The sequence below is a fragment of the Poecile atricapillus genome, chromosome 9, assembly GCF_030490865.1.
Source record: "Poecile atricapillus isolate bPoeAtr1 chromosome 9, bPoeAtr1.hap1, whole genome shotgun sequence".
NCBI classification, from domain to species: Eukaryota; Metazoa; Chordata; class Aves; order Passeriformes; family Paridae; genus Poecile; species Poecile atricapillus.
In genome coordinates this window covers 11,323,289-11,342,138 of record NC_081257.1, presented here as the reverse complement: position 1 = coordinate 11,342,138, position 18,850 = coordinate 11,323,289, and the positions used below count along the sequence as shown (strand labels likewise).

The 18,850-nt window shown below is 38.7% G+C and overlaps 1 protein-coding gene across 1 annotated transcript in view; it reads left to right on the top strand.

The window, feature by feature from the left end:
- ERC2 (ELKS/RAB6-interacting/CAST family member 2) overlaps window positions 1–15,338 on the top strand; it is a 395,998-nt gene extending 380,660 nt beyond the window's left edge. Inside the window, exon 17 of the mRNA XM_058844563.1 lies at window positions 12,336–15,338. The gene's annotated coding sequence lies outside the window, so the exon portion shown is untranslated. The remainder of the gene's footprint in view (window positions 1–12,335) is intronic.
- The last annotated feature ends 3,512 nt before the right edge of the window (window positions 15,339–18,850 follow it).

Sequence of the window (18,850 nt, the reverse complement as noted above, 5' to 3'; positions counted from 1 at the left end):
TGGCACTTTGTTGAATTATGCACAGAATGGAGCTGTGTCTGCTGCCTCCCCTCCATCCCCACTGCCCTGCAGGATTCAGCTCATCCTTTTGAGAAACCAGACATATTTAATGGGAATTTCCCGCAAAATGGTTTTGAAACTTATTTTGTTGTTCTGCAGGACTGAAGGAATTCTGAAAATGCAAGATCTAGGTTGCAGTGACTTGAGGGACTGGCAGGTGTAATTACCTTTAGATAAATGTAAAATGAAGCATATGGAAGAGAAGCAATCCCAAACTCTAAGACTGCACAGTAATTACCAGGATATAATATTAGCTATTACTCTTCAGGATGGAGATGTTGGAATTCTTGTGCACAGTCCTCTAAAGTCTCTAAACCTTTACTTGCAGCAGCAATAAAAAAAGGGAAACTATGTAATAAATAGTTGGAAAAGAAAAAGTTATTTAAACACATATCCATTTTTAACCCCTGAACCTGCTCAAGGCTTGCCACATCTTTGCTATTCTACCCATTTCTGAGTGATAAATTTCCCTGCAGTGTGGACAGTCAGTGAAACGGGCTGGCATTGGTTCTGGATAGGACACAAGCAATGCTGACTCGGATATCATGGAACTGTTGGCCAGGCTTGCCATGCCAGCTGCAGAGACCTCGAGGATAAATGGAATTGGAACTGTGCTAAGTGCTTTGTGGATGGTATTGGCCTCCTGAGGATCATGAAATGCCATGTTCTGGGTTTAGCAGGAGCCCTGAGCTCTCAGGGCCAGGAGCATTGCAGGGAGGGTTCATTCCCTATTTCCTTCTGCAGAGGGACAGTGGAAGGTGTGAATTGTTCCTGACCCGCACTTGGAAATTTGGGAGTCAGATAAATTAGAGGTTATTGTTGGAACAAACTGCATTTTCTACAATGAGCCTACAAAATATTTTCTTATCATTACTGCGGTAATGCCTTTGATGGAAGGTGCATACCTTGGGGAATTAAAAATAAGATTTCATTTAATGAAATTAGAGATCCCCAAATATTCTACTGGAAAAAAATATCTGCAAAGGACACAGGTGATGCCCTTCCTCCTCTGCTCCTTTTCACATCCTCTGTTTGTGAACTTGCATGAGAAATTACTATTTTTTTTTGTTTTGTTTTATTTTGTCTTGTTTTGGCTTCTTTTTTTTTGTTTTGTTTTTGCATGATTAACTATTGAACTCTGCTAAAAAGCTATTCCTGGCTTAAACAATAACTTTTGATTATAAAAAAAATGATAAATTACAGTTGGGGTATATTCTAAAAAAAAAGACTTGTTTAAAATAACAAGTAGCTTAGATAAATTAGTAAAAAGTTAGCTTGATTTGATTAGTTAGCTGGAAATGTTTGTAAAATAAGATTTCCTCATAAAAAAATGCAGTGAAACTGCATTCTTTGACTTAATCCTTACATTTTCATAATACAACATGCTGCATTCAGATATGAAATAATGATCCAGCTGTGCTTTTTTTGCTGAATTTCACACATCTTTTTGTCCAAATACAATGTTCTTTATACAGCACAGGCCACTGTGTCTCATTTCCAGACTGTAGAAATATGAATTTAGAGGTGTTGATGTCTATATGTATTATATTATATCTTACATATTATATATAAAGATATATATCTTTAAGTTCCTGTTATCTAGTTATCTAGACATCTAATCTTTAAGTTCATAGGAAAATCAGGCAAGATATGGAAGTGTGAGAAAAGAAAAATCCAGAAAATTAGAATGAAATGGGGTAGATAATTTTGTTTGCATTTAGAGTATTTAATGAGAAATTAGGATATGCTGTCAAATATGGTTTTACCTTCTTGAATTAGAGAGTTGGTGAAAACAAGTTTCTGGAAAGTAGCCCTAAAACTATCTTGTCCTTCTTGTAGTTGTTTCAGTGGGAAAGATTTTTTTATAAGTACCTTTTTAATTGTTGCTCTCTCTAAAATTAATGGAGGAATGAACAATTTTTGTCCAGCCATCATTATTCTTATTTTCCAAGTTGTTTCTGTTCATTAAGTTCCACTCTGAGCTTTACCTTTTCCTCAGTGGCTTGACACACTTGTGCGTGCACATCAAAGTATCTTCTGGGTTTGTTTTTGTGTTTTTAATTAGCAAGTTACTGTCCTCAAAACTGCTTTTGTGAGCTACTCTTCTCATGTTTTATCTTGTTCCAGAACTGCAAGATGCAGGGAAAGTAGAGGGTGATGGTGTCACCCCATTTCCAGCTGCTGTCCAAAGTCATCACTCAGCATGAGCTGGGCAAAGGTTGGCAGCAGAGGCTGATAGAGTGGGAAAAGCTCTGCTGTAGAGAATGGAATAAAAAAAAAGTGGGAAGAAATAAAGTTTAAGCAAGTAGAAAAATAGAGAAGTCAGACAAGGTTTGTGCAGAGCTGGAATGAGAGATTGAGAGGAGAAAGAAAATGGGCATAGAGAAATAGGTGTTTTCTAGGAAAAAAAGGTACTACTCTGTAAATTTTAGTTAGCAATGAATTGTGGTGATTGCTCTTGCTCATTAATTTCCTTTTCTTGTTTTGCTAAACAGTTTAATTGCAATGCATCATTTTTTATAATAGTATAGAGTAGAAAATGCCACCATTGTAGTTTTATATGATTTCATAATGAAGTTCATGTTTTTGGTTGTACATGTTTACCTGTCACTTGACACTTGCATGGATGGTTTGAGTATCTTTGGAAATCTTTTAGTCAAAGCCTCTGATCTCTCCAACTCTTACACACATGTATGTTTTTGAGTGTACAGTGGTTATAAAGGTGGTGTTTGAAGATTGGGAGGGAGAAAAATTTTGCTTACTGCTATTTTATCATTTCCCTTTATGTAATACTCATTATCATTGGAATGCTGATAAATGTGGGTCCTCAGTCTGCATGGCATTGTATACGTGTGCCTTTAGTTAAATGAAAGCCTCTAAGGTCCTCTTCAGGATAGACTCTTAAGCCTTCTCTTAATATTAAGTGCATTTTTAAATCTCACATAGAGTAAAAATTTAAAAATTAAAACATATACTTGTATGTTTAACAGAGCTGGCCCCTAAGTCTTCCCTATCATGCACTGAGAAATGCGTGGGCAGAGCCATAATTGTGGGGAAGCTCATAATATTGGGGCCTAAATTATAAAAATTATTGCATAATTAGACCACACAAGTTAGATTTCAAAATGCTGCGTGTTACTTGGATGGGTATTTAAAAAATAAGTAGCTGTCGAGCATGTATGGTCCTGTTCCCAGTGCCACACACAGTCATTGTAATTCTTTAGCAGTTTGAAGGGTTTAAATGGATTCAGCATTGGTCTTCAAACAGACCAAACCTACAACACTTGCCTTAGTTGTACCTTTCTTCTTAACATTAAAAGATACCACTGTAACATCAGACTCCATTTATATAAGCAGTTTCATATCATGAGCCATGCAAAATAATATATATATATATATATATATGTTTAGGATCATTTGGTGGGGATGAAGGTGAGAGCATATCTCATGTACTGTACAACAGGCTTTTTGTGTACAGTAGAACTCTGACTATGCTTTGACATATTGATTTCATTTACACTGTTGTTACTAATGCAATAAACATACCTCAAAATGCCTTCCACAGCACAATCAGTATTTAGATACACCTGATAGGACAACTTCAGTGAGTTCTGGGTTATTAACTAGCAGAACAGACTAAGGAAATGGCATGTTAATGGTTTATCTAAATTATGAAGTATAGGTGGGACAATATTCAGATCCACAGAGCAATACCATAAAGCTCTTTAGTCTATTTTCAGCTTTAGAAGATGAGAAATCTGAGGTGATTGGGAAAGCAGGCACAAGCCATGAGCTGCATCTTCATTAAATTTCTTGTTATTGCTTGGTTAAGGAAAAAATAACCCCAGCAAACTTTCAGTAACCTACTAGAGTCATGTGCCTGAAGGACACCATGCTTATGTCCAGCATTTCCAAGAAGACTTTTCTGTTCTGGCCAAGGATCCACCCTTTTCCTAAAGGCAGAAATAGGCACGCACATAAAACACTTCAAACCTGCACTCAGCCCTCACCACCTCTCTTCTGCCCCACTCTGTCCAGCCTTTGGGTGCATCACAACAAGGACTACAGCCCTTGTGTGCCTCCTTGCTGGCTGGGATGCTTTTGGATTAAACTTCCTCTCCACAACCACCAAATTTATTAGTATTTACTCTGGTACAACATCTAGTAACCAATATGCTTCTAACAACAGTGTGGTAGCAGCCACAGTAACTAGAGTTATCCAAGCACAACAACCAGCCAATTTTAGCTATTAAATATTGACTGACTCTGCTAGGATGCATGAAATAAAACCCAAATCATACTCTCTACAACCAGACAAATATGTATGAGATTTTAAGAATTTCCTTCTAGTCACAAATTATCATCAAATCTCAAAAGATGGCAGAAAAAAAACTCCACCTCCTACAAATTCTAGAAATTTCCCTTATCCAGAGAAAAGCCACAGCTCTGACCTTGCTTGGCTCAGGCAAACTCTTTAAGACAGAAAAGAAATGCTCCTTCATCACTGGTGGCCAAAGAAAGAATGTGCTTTGCCCCTGACATAATTTTTATGCCTCCAAAAGGAGTGGCCAGCGATTTCTGTGGATCAGCAAGCAGGGAGCTGGGGGCACCCAAAGGGCGACCATGCCTCAGCAAAAAACCCTGGAAAAAACAGGGGACAGCACCAGGGAAATGCCTGTGCTGCAGACACAAAGAACAAAAGATTGCCAAACCCTCCCCTCCTTCAGCTGTGACCTGTTTTTATCCCTCTCTGCACATTTCACCTCTTACATAAGCTTTGGCTCATCTGGGGAGGAGGGCAGAGGCAGCACGTAACAGGCTCGAGGGGGAGACAAATGTTTCACATGCACGAGTGTGCAGCCAACTCATCCTTTGCTCCATATCTACAGACTGGTAGCTCTTGGCAGAGATGAATCTGCAAGGACTCATAAAACCTGGGAGCACAACACAGTTTGGAGAGGCAAACAGAGCTCTCGGAGCTGAGGGACCACGAGCATCCTCATCAATGTGCAACAGAAACCTTGCACTGTTCCCTGAAAAAGTGGGGTGCACAAGGAGATGGGAATGTGTATTCTTCTGCATATTAGGGTTTAGAACTTAAATCTACCCCTCGTTATGTCCATAATACCTCCTTTCATTAATTTAATTAATCTTTCTTGTCCATTTCACAACCCAGTTTTTAGAATCTGAATTTAATGTATATTTTATCTTAAAGAAATGGAAAAAAAATGTACAGTGGGGAGTTGATATTTAAATAAGGGGATGCTTGTAAGTGAAACTTATCCCAGCTGAGTTTTTATTGGGTTTTTTTCTGGTTTCATTTTGCAGTGAATTTCTAGCAACAAAGATTTCTCTCTCCAGTGAAAATTTTCTCTTTTAAGAGAAAACAGCATCTTGAGGTTTCCTGTCTCTTTCTTTTTTTTTTTTTTTCCTTAATTAAACAAAACATGCAGCAAGTTGCAATTAAATTTCAGTTAACAAAGTGCAAAAATACACCCACCCTCCATCTGCCAAAAATAAATAGTTTGAAAAGTAATTTCACATCCCTGACAATGATGACTGTGTTTATGACATATTTCTGGTGCCATATTCCACTCTCCTATCGCTGCCAGCTCGCATCCAGTATTTAGAAATAAACCAGAAACACATTGAACTTGCTGAACTAGATGTTGCCACACTGCAGCTCTAATGGGCTTAGTGACCACAACCTACAGGGGCCAGAATGTGTCAACAGCAAAAGGGCCAACCTCAATCACTGTCTGTGCTTTTACAAAGTTGTTACATGTTTAATTCTTTGCAGCTTAGTTCTCCTGCTGTTTTGGCTGCTCCAAACCAAGGCTCATATATTGCAGCAGCCCTCTCTACCTCGTATAATGCCACAAAGGTCCCAGCAGGAGACCTTTCAGTGGAGCAGACAAGCCACAGGCGAGGGCAAACAGGGCATCACAACTTCCTAATAAGATGACTTATTAGATTGGGGGTTTGACACAGCGTTTGTTTAACCACTTCTTTTCCCAGGCGCCGGGCGCGGGTTCCGCTCGGGCTCTCAGGCGAGCGCGCTCCGTCCCGAGCCGGGCGCGGGGGCTGCTCCAGCTCCGTCCCCTGGCCGTGCCCTGAGCTCGGGCTCCGAGGGGCATTTTTGGCCTCGGGGTGGCTGCTGGGTGGCGGGGCGGGCTGAGGGCCGGCAGAGCGCGGGTTAAGCGCGGCCGTGGCGGCGTTTCCTGCCCGCACTTGCCGTGGCCCGGGGCGGTGCCGCCGCCGCAGCCGCAGCCGCAGCCGCGCCGGGCCAGGTGGCGGGCAGGCACACCGTGTTATTAGGCTGCAGCGAGCGCGAAACCTTCATCTTCAAAAAAAACCCACCAAAACAACACAAAAAGGCCCCTAATTAATCCCGCTCATGAGAATAAATGGCATTCCGCGTCAGCCAGGATGGAAAAGGCACCTTCCAATTCAAGTGGTCCCGGCTATCGACGGCTTTCAGGATCACGTTGGGAGCGTCGCTGTTTGAGGCGCTTTAACACAAGAAATCTTTTTTTCTTGTCACTTCAATTCGATTTAAACAACAACAATAACAAAAAGTAACGATGGTCTCAGCGTGCTCTGTCTTTAGGAAGTCATAAAAGTGTTAACAAAGCGCTGCTGAATCCCGGCCGCCCCCGCTGCGGCTCCGGGTCCCTGGATCCGATGGAAACTCTTCCATCACCTTCACTCCAGCTCAGCCCATTGAAAAGTCCTGCTCTGGAGCATCCTTCACACTCCCTCTTTTTAATTCAGTGTCCAAGCGGCAGATTGCAGGATATCTACCGAGTTTTCTCATATTTCTTTGATTCGGACTGGACTTGTTTTCTGAAAAGAAAAAGGTTCTAAGAAAAAATAGCTGTCTTTTAACTCATATAGCACTTGTCTAATTTTGATTTATAAACATTCCCAGTAGAGAAGGCATCCTTGTCCAAATAGTCTCAAGGTTCATAAACTTCATCTAATTTTATGATATAATTGTACAGTAGTTTTCAAGGACTCTTACTGTCTAGAGGGCTTGAATCCATTTGATTTTATTCATCCCAATGGTATCTGCTTTTATCCTTAACTAAGATTAACAATTCTGGCATTATAGCAATATGGAAAGTTCATCACATTCGTGCAGTGATTCCACCACCAGCTGCAGATTCTTCTGAAGTTTACTGTGTAATGAATTGAAAACATAAATAGCAACAAATGGGATAAATAATTTCTTTGCCAGAATTGGAGCAAAGTTAATTCTGTCTTTATAAATAACTTTTTATACTGGTGGTTTTTTGTAAACCTTTCAATATTTAATTAAGTCACACAGTTTCTGGATCTTTCTTTTTGAATATGTTTTACTTACGTATTTATCATTTTAAAACTTTTTTTTTTGTAAGTAGCTATAAATCATTGAAAAAAAATATAGAGAAAAATGATTTTAGTTTTACAATGTAGCTAAGAAGATATTTTCTAGCATCTAAGAAATAGACCTCAGGATTGCTTATTCAATATCAAGAGTTATCATTACCAGTGATATTTCACATTATTATTAAAAGGGATTTGTTACTGAGATGTTGTAAACTAGGTCTGAGCTCTTTGTTTTCTGAAAGGAGTAGAGCAGAGCACCTTCTGCTGAGGTGAACCTGAGTGTTGTCAGACAGTTGCAGATCTCCCAGGTAACATTTCCTTAAGTGGAGTTTTTAAGAATGACTAAAATTTGTTCTCCTCCAAGCAGGGTGTTTACTTTCTGTGTCCAGTGTTCTCCAGATAATGTGCAGCGCTGCACTTACCTTTTGAATCAAGAAACTTCCTTGAGCATTACTTTAACCCGTGGGCTTTGTTGATTTGAGATGTAAAAAAATTGTATGGCAAAACTTTGGTTATTACAACTAGATCTAAACAAGAAAGACTAACATCAGTTTTGACAACAAACAAAACCAGTTTTTGTTCTATCGGTTATGTTTAAGAGATTCCAATTTCAAACCAAACACAACTTGTGGTTATTCTGTCAGATATTTATATAGCCACTGGGGCGCCATAGTTATGCGCCGCATACATCATTGTATTTTTAAAATGTACTTAATGAACATTTTTTCTTTTCTGGTAACTACTTCATTGCCTTAAATGAATGCATTCCAATAGAATTTGTAACAAATGAGCACTTTGTGTTTGCATTAATGCCAAACACGTTTAACAAATTTTTAACAAGGAACTCTGGCAAAAAGCCAAACTCCTAGAGGGACACTGAAGGAATGCTATAAATTTAAACTGGATTTTACCTTTTCACTCTGCTCAACAAGTGTCTTAGGTGTCTTTGGCATCTCAGCATTGAAAATTTTCTACGTAGGTTGGATACAAATTTATGCCTTAATTATTTTTCTTCTTGGCCCTCCTCACTAGAGATTTCCGTGTTGATATAACAGGCTTCAACAGGTTACTGTATTCTTTAGAAAGTGAGGGGTGGGTTTTCTTTCTTTCCTCAAGAGGTAGGCCAGGAGGAAGTAGCAAAAACAGTATTTATTGTCAGGGCTGTAATGACAGGGAGGTTCAAACAGCACACATCATGCCATTGTCACATCCTGTGTTAAGGGACCTATGGAGTGGCGAGCACTCCAGCAGATCTGTGCTACCCAATTTTGTTGCTCGTGCTGAGTTGCAAATATCTGGGCTGTGATGGTGTTCACAACTGCACTTGAGGGGCAGGGAAAGCACCCCACCGTGCTCCTGCTGGCCCAGGCTCTGAGCTCACACAGAAGCCATGAACAGATTTTTGGCTGAATCAAACTTCTGGGGGGTTTTTCAGTTGTCAAGTTATGCCCACATGGTACATGTCAGTACAGACCTTGGGAATCACCTACTCTGTAGTACATGTTGGTGTTAAAAGTGTTACAAGTAGCTCTGCAAACCACATGCTTGCTCTTTACTTGTAACTTAATATATTAATTTAATTTTTACTGTGTTATTTCAGTTTTAATCAAATGCAGGAACTGAAAAATAATAATACTTAGCACTCATCCAAGACTCTTAAGGCACATTACAAACACTAAGCCTTGCAAATTCCTGTGAGGAGGCTGATGTTATGCCTGCTGTAGCAAAGAGCAAGTTAAGGACAGAAAAATGACTTTTTCCTTAGTCCCAAAACAGGCTGGTGGCAGGGACAGAATTTAGAGTGTCAGGGCTTTGTCTTAATTAATAGAGTCATCCTTTTCATGATTTTGCACAAAGGTAAAGATTGAAAATGCTTTTTTTTTCTCCTTCCTATAATTTACATTATGTTGTTGCAAGAGGCACAGGCAAATCCCGGGACATCACTTGAGAAAGAGTTTATGAGTTATAGCCTTACTGCAGTCTAGTTACTTGTTTCCAGAAAATGAAATAATTTCCTATCATTTGTTAGTACTCTGATTGCAGTAATGATGAATGAGTCTGGAGAAGGAAACTGAGGAATTCATCCTGACAGCTTTTCCAAGGATGTCACGTTATAGTACAGAGGCCTTGTCATAGATTAGGGAGCAGAAATAGCCCTCACAGGTTTTCATTAATGATATCCTTCTCTACTAACATTTGGTCAGATACCAATTCCCTGCCATAAAGTGTCTATTCCCTCTCTTTCTTACTCACTAATTACCATATCAGTTGTTGGCCTTTTATGTAGGTACCATGTGTAACAGGTTAGGAGAGGGCAATTTAAGCCTATGTGAATGGGTATCTGTTTTTGTATCTGGGTGCTTGTTGCAAACATTTGGAAAGCATATGGAGCATAATGGACATTAACCCAGATGTCAAAAATAGCCTGCATTTTACTACTGTTATTAAACAGTTTCCCCTTTAACCCCTTTGTGTTTACCCACCCTCTCCAGCTTGTTTCTGCAAATCACTGCTGAGAGGAAAGGATTGGAGGGAAAAAGTACTAATCAGGCAGGTGTCTTTATCCAAAGGAAAAACAATCTGAACAAATATTTGTGGGCTACTACACTTTTATATCTTCACATCCTTCTGCTGTTTTCATTGACTGGTATCTAATGGACTGACAGAGGTGCCAAATTCATAAGACATTAATTTCAGCTGAAGCACTGCTGAGTTCAGGTCCAATGCATGTTACCAAACTTTATTTCTGTTTTAGAGGTTCAGTGACTTTTCCCAAGTACAGCATTGAAGAAACAAATATAAATTTAATTTACTCAACCTCAGTTGGTATTTGACAGCAATATCCTTTTATATATTTATTTGACTTACTGGAGAAATACTTTGCATTTCCTACCTGTGGTGAACAAGTTTTTGTTACACTTCCAATACATATATGGCTTCCTGATGAATGGGTGGGTTGATTAAGTGGGTGAGGTTTATTTGGGGGCTTTCATTCTGTAGTAAAACACCAATGAAAATCTGAGGAACAGGCTGGAGAGGGAGTGCATTTTGTGCTTTGCTGCTGTTCCTCAAATTGGACATTTTATTCTGGGTTCTTATTTTTTCCGAGCATAAAAGTGTTAATTGCAGAGGAACTTCAGCTTGTAAAACAGCAACTGCATTGAAGATTTGCTGTGATTATGTTTTGGTTTAAAAAACCTAGGCATTATTGTGCTGCAGTTTCTGGGATGTGCTCTCCCCATTAATTTATAGGTGTGCTTCCTCTGCCCAAGTATCTCTTTGAATGATGATTAAGAAATTCTCGGCACAGAAAAGAATGGGAGCTATGCACAGTTCACCAAACGTAATGCATGCGCTGACTTACAGTTTTCATAAAAAGTTTGCAACGATTTTATGTGCCAGAACTAGTAACATGATCTACTTTAGGAACTCCCTGGCTTTCCAGCTCTGCAGAAGTCATTTTTAGGCTGTTCAAGGGCCAGATCCAAAACTTGTTAAAATCGGTGGGAACCTTTCCACGTTTCAGTGGGCTTTGGATTAGTCCCTAAGTGTTTTAACCAGAAGAATTGTACCAACCTCTCACTGCAAAAGCAGAACTATTAATCTACATTTGTATGATATAAACTCTTACATGTGCTTTCCAGCAAGATGGGAACTTAAAAATAGGGATTTAAAATAATATGATAGTTTATTCTGTAAACAGCGTTTCACTTTACTCACAGAATAATTTCTCTGATAAATATTAGATTCTGAAATTTTAAAGGGGAATTTTAGTCAAATAGTACTATTTGAAAAACATAACAACTTTTCTGCTGTATACAAAACCCTAAGCATTGTATGGCAAATTGTTTTTCCTAAAATGGGATGTTTTGGAAACTTTTAAGGTTACATAAATGGAAGGGCAATAATGGAGAATCCCATACATAATGCATTTCAAATTTTCTAGAAACAAAGTCAGTGGATAAATGAACAGCTGCCCTCTAAAGGAATAATTTAATTCCTCCCACTCATCTGATATACAGATAATGTGAATAAGACCAATTCACTGCTGTCTGTTCAAGAATACCTTGTTGCTTTCTTGCAACACAACTAAAGTAACAATAAAAATCACTGAGGCCTCTCTCTGTAGTCACAATCAGACAGGTTCAATGAATCAGATCAGACACAATCCAAAGTTGGTGGGAGGCAGGAAGATTCTTCCCACTGGCTGAGCTGTGCTGACACCAGCTCCCTCTTGCAGTCCCCAGGGTTTCAGCAGTGCCAGCCAAGCCAGGCAGAGCACCTGTGATCAGTGGGTGTGTGGCTGAAAACCTCCAAACACATTGCTCTGTGTTCTAATTTCTGCAAATCTGAGCTTCTTGTATCCATAAAACCTTTCTTCACTGTTCTGCAAATTAAAGCGAACTTAAAGTGCTTAAAATATGACAGGAAAATGGTACTACAATTTTGGAAGGCTGGTAGAGGTACTGCACATTCCCACCTGCCACAGAACTGAGTGGAAATAAATGAATTATTCCCTTGGTTCCCACAGAAAAATATTTAATTTTATTCATAGCATTTCCCTTTCAAAGTTACTGTGCTTATAGACAAGATCAGAAAATTCACTGTTTACAGAATCACAAGCACAACAGAATTTGACATCTTAGGAATTTAAAATATTTCCCATTTAGGGGGAGTCATGTCATACAAATCAGCAATAAAGCTAATTGCCACCCTATGAACGTGAGTTCAAATTGAATTTAAATGCCTTACTTATTTATTTACTTATTTATTTACTTATTTAAATCCCCTAGAAAAGCATTATCTCCACTCCTGTGTATGAGAATCTTGATTAGATGAGAACTATGATGTTCTGGATGCTTCAGTCATGTTGGTAATTGGAATATTTTTTTCCCTTGTTACAGTTGTCAGAGGAACTAGTGAAAAAGGAAGAAAAAACTGTAGCACTGGAAGGTAACAATGATAATCTATTGCATTGGATCTCCAAACATGACCATGATATCCTGGAGAAGATCACAGATGCAGAAAATGAATGCTAAGGTTGATATCTAATGAAATGCTGCATTAATTAGCATTTTCTCCATTATTTCTTGTAGTCTATTGTGAAATTAGATACTTTGGAAAATAATGAAGGAGACTCAAGCAGAAATTATAAGAGCTTCATTTCTGTCTTTAATGGGTCTTTAATGTTTTTACAAAGAAACCATCTGTTCAGAATATAGTTGTTTCATGAAGTTCAGTTAAACAGGTTATTTAGCTAATTTTTGGTAAATGAATATTGATTTTAATAGGTAATTCAGATTCCCTTAGATGTGGTATCTGCATTTGCTGATTTTACCTAGTCTATTCTAAAGTATCACTTCTATTGCACTAGATTATCAAAGAGGTATTAGTAAAATGCTATATAAGGGTGTTGGCATTAACTTTACCCCCAGTTAGATACAGGCTTTTCCAAAAAACAAAAACAAGCCTTTACCCTCCTCTGTTTTCTTTTATCTACTGATAAAATAATAAAAATTAAAAACAAACCAAAACCAAATATTGATACTATAACCGGTATTAAGCTCTGGGCCAGGTTGGAAATGAAATCAATTTTTGGTACTAATAACTGATGACAAAGCTTAGTTTTATGAAAATATGGTGTGTGTCTCTGACAATGCATAGGACATCTAATTTGAACATAAATATATGATTATATACAAGATGTATCTATTCCTGGATGGTAAAAGCTTGAGGTGTATATAAATACATATGTGTATATATATATATGGACACGTACACAAGGATGTATCAACCTTTTACCATCCAAATGCATACATGTTTTCAACAATAAAAGCTGGGACTCTTAAAGAAACAAACAAAAACAAAAATAAAGATAATATTGCTGTGAATACAGTATATGCACTAGGTCTCCTGTAAATGTGGAACTGTTTGTTATTGTTCTCTACACTGAAAAACAGTCTCCGACACAGACCCCAAGGAATCTTAGATGTTAAAGAAAATACCAATGAACAAACAGCACTTGAAGGCTGTCTGTGTCAACAAAATGTGTCTAGTAAAACAAATTTAAAGCACATGCAAGGAAAAATAAAAATGTGACGTTGTCACATTCAATGAGAGACTCTTAAGTGACAGTCAGATCTCTGCCACTTCCCAAGGAGAGCTTCCTTCTGACTCCACAAACATTTTCAGTCAGTCTGGCAAACATGTGCAAATGTTTGGCTGTTTTGTTGAGGCATCTTTTTTGTCCATGGAAGGAAGAAATGCTTCCATGCTGATGGCAGTGGAAATAGAATATCTGCATTTTTAAAGGACAAACAATAAATTTAAGCATGGGTGGCCTTAATCCTTAGTAGTTTTTCTTTGCTGCTGTTAAAAAAAAAAAAAAAAAAGAAAAAGAAAAAAAAAAAGAAATTTAAATGGATACTCCTAAAGTCTTGCACTGAATTTAGAAAAATTATTTTTTGAACCTGTGGTGCGATTAACCCTAAACATCCTACATGAGCCATACATAGCAATCCCCTTAAAATGATTGTCTAGAGATGATGTTTTATTTATTTGTACCATGATTCTCGGTGCAATCAAAGAGCAATTTATTTGAGCAGGAGTCCTGCTGGATGTTACTGTCTTCAGTAAATAGAATAAAATGTATAGAATTAGCATAGCGTAGATAATCCCAATTTCATTCATGTTTAAAAAGTTTGTCCTTTAACTATCAATGGCATTTTAGATCTTTGTTTTTGAAACAGCAAAGCTTTTGGGAGTATATTTAGCACATATGACAAATGTTGCACTTGGAAACTCAGACAACAAAACTGGTTTCTCATGACAAATTTGTTGTCGCAGTAGGGGACAATCGTCTGTGTCTCTTACAATCAGGTCTTTACCTTAACTCTGCAACCGAATACTTGAAGTAGGATATAAACTAGGGGGGAAATAGGGTCACAAAGCTGTATAGTTAGATATTTATATGTATGTGCCAATTTTGTCACAGTTATTATTTTAGGGGCATTTTTGCTCCATTCATGTTGGTATGAGTATTGATCTAAACTTTTATCAGGGCCTAAAAGTTAGCCCCTAAAGAGGAAAATTTTGTCTAACATTGATTTTTTTCTTTCTTGCTTTGGGGTTTTGGGTTTTTTTCCTCCTTCTTTTCATTTCATGTGATATTCTATGATGTTTGGAGAAAATCTTTTCATATCCTAAAACAGAATCTCGGGGTTTACAATAAACACTGTGATGTTGGGAAATATTTTATTTGAGCAATGTTTGGTAGATTTCCCCCCTCCCCTCTGAGTGTAATGAAGCAAACCAACTTTTGCTTAACATTTAAGATAATGGTTATTATTTTAACGTGAGATCAGTCTTGTACTGCACATCCTTTCTTTCATTTAAATGTACAGTATGAATTTTGTATTTAATGAATTTTGTGTATCCAGTATGCACGTACCTGCACATTGACTTTCATTTGAAAGTGGGTTTCAATTTACTTTTTAAACAGTGTTTATGAAAAGACCTCAGATGTGTTGACACAAACTATATCCGCAAAGTTTCTTTTGTGTGTGTAGGGTGACGTTTGAATGTGACGTTCCGCAGCAATGGGTCAGTATCCCCTATTTACCTTAGATCCTCATTTGATAGTGCTTCTTGTAATAATTTTTTCAAGTGAGTGGCATGTTCTGGATTGTGATATTGATATATGGTTAAGGACATTGATATGAAACTAAGGAATTCCTAGAAATTACCAGTGGGGCATGTATTAGACAGTCATTGTAATTTAATGTCTTGTAGAAGTGTAAAGTACCAAGGTATTTAGAGTTCATAACATTGTTATCATGTGTATGGGAAGTATTTAGTGTTGATCAGCTTGTTTATTTTCATCAAATAAACTTTGTTTCTTTCTGAAATCAGTGTTGTGTCATTAAAAGCAGGTTTAATGACTGTAGGAAAATGTGTGAGAGATGTTTTCCACATGGTAAATCTATCACACTCCTTATTTCTCTAATTGCTACCATTCAAAGTAATTTATCTTCCTGTTGTTACTATCACATAAACTGTTTAAGAAAGCATGAAAAGGAAAATGTCTCGTAGGCCCCATTCCCAGAAATGCTTACGAGCAACTTTACAAAAGTGAGGAACCATTTTCTGGATTGGGCTCTTAGAGAGCAATATGCTTTTGAGTGGGTTTCTAAAACATAATATTCTTGTGTGACCCCGTGTAATTGCATAGAAAATTACATTTTGTTTATGTACTTTACTGACCAAAAGCCATAAGGTGTGAAATTCTCTGCACAGTCAGCTCCTTTTTCAGCTGCCTGGTAAGTGGTTCCCCATTTCCATTATGTTCACTTTTTTTAGAAAAGGAACTTTTGTTGACCAGGAATTTCTTACCTCATAGAACTCCCTGGACCAGCTCAGGGCACACACAGCAGGAGAATAAATGGTAAGTAAGTATGCATTTTACTTAACTTATTTGAAAACACAGTCTCTTAGTTTTAAGCTCCGTTTCTTTACCTATAAATTAGTTTTCTTCGTAAGAGAGTACTATGCACTAACATAGGATATTAAGTTTCACTTTTAACTACAGCTAAATATACATTTATTGTGTATTCTACTTATGCCTACTTAGCTTTGAGCTGCAATGGTACAAATTGAGTAGCAGTAGCTTCTGTCTTCTTTCCAGACCTGCACAATTATTTGGAGCAGCTTGTTCTGTGTTCTCTTGCTGTCTGTGTCAGGGGGCTGCCCATCCCATTGGAGACACATTTTCCATTCTGGTTTCAGTATTGATCACTCCCTTCTCTAAAGGCAGCTCCTGCTTCCCCACCTGGTGACAGGGACAGTACATGCCAACGTCTTACTAAGGAGCTGGAGAGGACCACAGTGGATTTGGGGAAACTGGCCAAGGCCCTTAAAGCCTATTTTCTATAAGATGGTTTTCAGTAAGGATTTTTCCTCTGTAAAAAGTGGTTGTGAGGAGCCCAGGGGAGGGGCAGGACCAGCATGTTTGTATCTGCAGGTGCTGCAGAGGTGGGGAGCTCCCCAGACAGCAACTCTGGATGCAGGAACATCTCCACTAATGTTGAAGTTTGAGTTCATACAGTGAAGAGCTCCTCCAGCTGAGAGAGCCTGTTAAGGATCAAGCTCTTCTGAGCTTGAGGTTTCCTCCTCAGAGGGGCTGTTTGTTCACTCCAGACTTGAGCCAGCTCCAGGTTTGAGCAAGCAGGAGTAGAAGCAGTGGGGGATGCTCAGGGGGTGAAGCTGTGTCAGCTTGCATTTCAAGCCAACATGTCAGTCTCACATTTTGAGAGTCCCAAACAACTCCATGCCAACATGAGTTGGATAAAGCTGAACTCCTACTGCATCCCAGGTTGTTGACACTGTGCTCAAGGTCCAGGATTTGTTCCTGGAAGAGCCTCACTAACTAGCACACACTGGGTCCTGCCCCATGCAGAAACCTGTCAGAAAGTACAGAACTGAGTGGTAAAGAAGGGTGTGTGTCACCTGTTGATATTCCTTCTCCAAACCACAAAACTTTTAATAATCAAAGTATTAAATCACTCTAAATAAAGCCAAGTCAGCTCTAAATAAGTAATACATTTCCCATTATGAAGTCAGTGGGAGCTCTGCACGTCGCCAGGGCATGATTTGACCCACAGATGAAAAGTACAGCTGATGAGGGGCTGCTGTGCAGATTTTCCTTCTGTGAGATTACAATGATGTTATTTCATGCTTGTAACTTGCCAAATAAGATATCTCATTTTCAAATGCACTTTTTCAAACAAAAGGCAACCTTTGCCTTCATCAGGAATAGCCCAGGGCACATTGTTTCACCTTTTGCATGAGGCTGGAGGCACTGGTGCAGTAGAAGCCCACCCTTGATGGATGAAGATTCAAGGACTAATTGCATTTGAGTTTGCACTTCTTCCACTCTTTGCTCTTGAAAATGACTCTTTTTTTCAGAATGAGACTATTCTAAGCCCAAATCTCCACAGATGCAGGGGAAGAGCAGGCACAATGCCAGTGCATCCTAAAGACAATGCATTGTATCCCTTTGAAACAAGCACTTGAATTTGTGTTGCAGACAGTTGTCTATTCCCATGAAGCTGCAAGTCTCAGGACAAAGAGAAGAACTTTGAACTCATCCAGTTTCAAATGGATGAGAGTGTCCAACTTTAAAAAGGCCGTGCCTTTGGTCCTCACCCCAGCAAGGCCAGGAGACAGCAGATGTTCTGGCAGCTGCAGCTGCCGTGCACTCGGGGAGCTGGGGCTGGAGGAGAGCAGCCAAGCTCGCTGCAGATGGAGCAGACAGGGAAGAGGCGAGTGGGAGGCTGCACAAGGAAGTCAGATAGCTCCAGATAGCAGTGGACTGATGATATGTGGCTCCAGAGCACCTAACCAGCTTCACAGAGGCTGCACAAGAGAAATCAGCACCAATCCACAGCCAACCTGCGTTCAGCGAGAAGCCTTCTTGCCGTGGGAAAATCGATAGGGAGGAAATATCTGTGCAGAACACATGATAATGGAGCATGGTAACTACTTTTTATTTGAATGTAATTTGGACAAATGCATTACTCATAAGTGAGTTATCCAGGGCTTGCCAAATATGTGGTTAAGCAGTTATTATAGCAAATTACACCATCATCTAAACACCTCTGTTTTGGCTCTTAGTTGTCTCCTTTTGCAATGAGGTTCAGTTTTTTTGCTCTTGTTCTTGTTGTTTGCTTTTTTTATTACTATTATTGCTGTCTAATATTGCTGTCTTTACTGTTTTAGTTACCATAGAAATAAATAATGACACAAACACAACATGCATACCAGTGAATAAGAGCATTTTCTGAATTTCATGAGTAGAAGACCCTTGTTAATGAAGACATCTATGGTTGCATAGTTCTTAACAGAGTTCTCAGTCTATTGATTTGTGTCCTCATATGCATTTTATTATGGGCTTTATATTTCATTTTCAACTTCCAAAAATAAAGTAAAACAGCTGAAGTACATTTTTTTTTTAAAAAGTGGCCAGATTTTGGTTAGAGGTTAACACAGGCCAAAAGAGAACACAAATCTGCCCCCAAGCTCTTGCAGTTTTGTTTTGTTTTAATAAAAAGATCGTTATTACAATCCACAAAGGGTCACAAAAATGCAGCCATTACAGACCAGCTATATTCCTTGTGCAGCTCTCCTGCCCTCTGCACCTTCTCCAGGCTTAGATCACCCAAATGTGTGAAGGCAGGACTGTTGTCAGTCATGATAAGCGTGTGCATTAAGGGGCTAATCCAAACTTTACCAAAGTGAAATGAAAGACCATTGATTAAAAGTAAATTTCTGATTGTAACCCACTTTCTTCTTTCTGAAGCAAATGTGTACATTTACAGGAGCATGGGGCCAAACTGTTTCCTCTATATATCAAAATTCCAGC